Genomic DNA, 4247 nt, shown 5'->3' with positions numbered 1-4247 from the left:
CCCCCGGTTCTGTGACCCCTGCTTATTCAACTATTAAACAGAGGCGATTTCGAGTATTCTATGAATAACGCTGGTAATAGTTTTCGGTGATTTTTTTTTTTGCAATCAGGCTTGATTTCCTATAATAAGCAAAGTATGCAAAAAGTATGAAAAACAAACAAATGCTATCAAACAAACTATAAAAAACAGAAACCGTCACAAACTATATGTATTATATATATGAACCTGTAGAAATGCATGGCCATGTAAAGGCCTTTGTATGTCCTGGTAATCTATCCTGACACGTGACTTGGTGGTGAAGTACATCATAGGACTACTTATAGCTTAATGAAATATCTGATGTTAGGCTTATTTATCTATAAGACTCGATTCACCCTCTTTCCGTTTGGTGAAGATTAAAAAAGGTGCGGTCAGTAATCTCAGATGTCTTATCTCTCATGCAATCGATCCTAACCAGACCGCATCTTGAGTCCTTCCTCTCTATCTTGGGTGACTCGTCGTTCGGTCCTTCAAACGGCCTGTGTACCTTATCTTATTGGATCGTCTTTCAACTTCTAAGGAAGACATCGCCACCCTCAAGAGGTCGTCCTGCGAAAACTTTGCTGGGCTTGTTCGACAAACCCTTAGATATCATTTCCCGATTACAGTAAGGACAATCTTGTAGTCGCAGCTTTTATTCTGCCGTTCATGTTTTTTTTTGTTAAGTGAAAAATACATTCCAGAAACACATGAAACATGATCTTTTAAGACAAAATGTAATTCTGCTCAAAGTAGGACTTGTCAAATTGTGCAACAATTATGTCAGGTCACAAGTATATATATATATTTTTCATGCATTTATCTTCGATGTATTTAGTGATTCCTCGTTTTTTAGTAAATCTGTTTTTGATCATTATGACGCACAATACATTTATAGAACTGATTAGATTTGTGAAATTATAATTCAGAAGAAAAAGCTTAAAATGAATACCGGGTAACTTCAATGGATAAATACGGAACCGAAATAGATATCGGTGTTATGCAACCAACATGTGACTCTCAATATGAAGAGACGGCAAGCATTTTGATTAATCGCGTCTCGTCATAAACACATTATGCATCTTCTTTTATTTCACTATTTAACTCTCTTTGACAGAGCAAAGCCATTGAAATATACGTATCTGCAAAAAAAAAATGAGCAGAAAAAGAAATGAAGTCTGTACATTTAATGCATACGGACAGCCTTAAACATTATCTGAGAAGCAGTCTCTCCTATTTATGAAGACATTATTTTCATATCAAGTATCTTGGATTGGTTCGGGCAACTCAATATCGCTCTTCAAGAAAAGAGAAGAATACTTGAAAGGGAATTTTAATGGACTTTCTGTGTAGCCGGCAAAAACACTTGAATGGAACTAAGTGGTGAAATGAACGGCTTATGAATTGATTTTGATTGTTATCAGTCGAATGGTTTATTCAAAGAAGACATTTTACAGAGGTAGGATTATAATAATGTCTCATTCGTCGTGGTATCAGAAGAGATAGAAAGAGAGAAAGAGGGAAGGGGCGTGGTATATACACATCCACAAACCCCTCATACAAATCTATACACACCCACCCACCAACCCACCCTCACACACATATCTATATACATACATTCAATTACTACAAATTAGAATTAAGTACCGCCTCATAAACATTATAGTGATCAAATATCTGAAAATGTTCTTCTTTAAAGAAAGTAAAATGAAATTAAATATGAAAAAAATAAGAAAGGAGGCGTTATATGTTTGGTATTGATATCATCTTGCTTCCCCGAAGGTATAGAAATATGGCACCTCACCCTTGCGTGTCCCTATATAACACCATATTGATAACGGCAGTGGAGCCCTTATGGTGTATGGCGTTGTTACAAAGAAAATAATACGAAAGCTTTTTGTGTAATTTTCATATATGTACTTTTATAGATGTATATTCGAGGCCGTAGTCTTCTTGAGGGCGTCCTTTTTAAGCCTTTTTTAATATGCTTATGACTGTCCCCTCCCATGCAATGACTGTTACTACTTTAACATAAAATATCGTAAATTCATTTTATGTTGTAAGTTCAATTGTTGCATGGAAATGAAATAATAAATCAATCAATCAATCAATAAGGAACGTCATAACAAACTTTTTTGCTAGAGTAATGAAAGAAAGCAAACAAAAGTAAATGATAAAGTTTTCCATGAAAACTATAATATGGTTTCTCTGGTGAAAATTTTGGCGCACAAATGCATCGCAAAAACGATGCGATTTCAAGCAGTCCAGTGGCGTAGCTACGGGGGGGCCTGGGGGGGCACGTGCCCCCCCAGGTGCCCCCCCTGAAAAAAATTGGCAGAGCAAAAAAAAAGAAAAAAGGGAGAAAGAAGAAAAGAAAGGAATAAGAAAGACAGAAGAAAAAAAAGAAGAGGAAAATAAGAGGAAGACGAGTGAATGAAATAATGTAAGGGGAAGACTTGCAAAAAAAAACCCCAAATCTTTCATGTTACTATATAAAATTTTTGCTTGCGCTTCGCGCCAGAATTGCCTGTTCAATGAGATTCATATCTTCCTCAATAGGCTGATATGGAGCAAGTTTTGAAGTCAATATACAAAACATATTTTAGCTCGGACATCGAGCTTTCATTCTTTTTTTTCATTTACAAATTTAAGTGCTCTGTAAAATGTCCGTTTTATGGTCTACATATCAGCATTTCAAGCTCATGCTGTGTGGTCACATTGTTTGATTTGCCAAGTTCCTATTGTCTACGTGTATTCCATAATGTTCCATTAAACAAATGTATTCAGAATGCCCAGATTCTAGGTCTAAATATAAATCATGCGCGATTGCCTGCATGTTCTTTATTTAAAATGTACTCAAATTATCCAGTTTCACATCAGAATATCAATAATTGTCTGCTCACGCTTCACGATCGCATTATTAATGATACCCAATTAACTCTATCCTATTTATGATTTACAAAATATGAATAGAGTGTCCCGCTTTTAGGTCTAAAATCACAATTTTCTTCCTCTCGCGCTTCGCGCTCGCATCAGTTGTTTAGTTACATACCTATCCCATTTATTAATACAAAAAGTGCTTAGAATGACCATTTCTTAGGTCGGAATGTCAAAAAAAAAAATCCTCGCGCTTCGCGCTCGCATTATTGAAATATATACCGTCTTCGTGGGTAACTGTAAGCAGTCCTTAAGAGGTCCCTTTTCGATAATGCTAGAACAGTTAATAAAAATTTCTGCTCGCGCTTGGCGTTCGCAGTAACCATCTACAGTAGTTACATACGAATCTTGTTCAGGATCATATATAACATTGCCCAGAATATTAAATTTTCAGGACAAAATACATGAAAGAAAAAAAAAATCGCTCGCGCTTCGCGCTCGCACTTTTTATAAGGCTCATGAGATTACTTCATGTTTATGTTGTTTAATAAGAATAAAACTAAGAAGTGACTGATCGGGGAAAATATAGGTGAAGATAACTTCGGGCCCCCGTCCCCTATTGCCGAAAGTCGGATCCGCCCTTGTGACACATACACACACACCGGAAAAAATGGTGCCCCCCCTGAAAAAGCAAGGACCCCCCAGTGCCCCCCCAGGAAAAAAATCCTAGCTACGCCACTGATTTCAAGTCAATAACTATTAAAAATATATCGTATATTCGTATGCCTGCTTTACCAAACGTCCCACATAGTAAATTAAAAAAATGATACCATGCACATCACAGAGCTAGTAATAAGAATTGTTTGAAAATGAAATGATAACCATACATGTCATTAATAAACTGAAGCGAAGGAAAATCAAATTATTTGTAGCATAAAGATTGTATAATTCTTAACGAAGTAATCGTATTTAGATCTGATGCTATATGTATAAGAGAAATGTATAGTTCTAAAGAGTTTATTAGAATGTTGAAGAGAGGTACATGTAGAAGGGGCGTGAAGTGAGGAACAGTGTCTGTTCGTGTAATGAAAAAATTGACTGACGGAATTACGTTCGCTGATATAAAAATAACAACTTTAGGATCATCTCTGCCAGCGTTGACGTTACAGGATTGACATTAAAAATGTAATCAGGAATCCTCAACGACGTTACATCCAGTATCCCTGAGGTATTGTCCCTGATTAACCGGCAGTGCCATAGAATCATATTTCAACTAATAAGAAAGTGAAACCAATAGGCCTGCTTGTAATTGGAGACATCAAATAATGACGTCTAGTCAAGAGATATATTTT

Source organism: Lytechinus pictus, chromosome 12 (genome assembly GCF_037042905.1).
Source record: "Lytechinus pictus isolate F3 Inbred chromosome 12, Lp3.0, whole genome shotgun sequence".
Taxonomy (NCBI): Eukaryota; Metazoa; Echinodermata; class Echinoidea; order Temnopleuroida; family Toxopneustidae; genus Lytechinus; species Lytechinus pictus.
The sequence above is the reverse complement of the archived record's forward strand: the minus strand, read 5'-3'. Positions refer to the sequence as shown.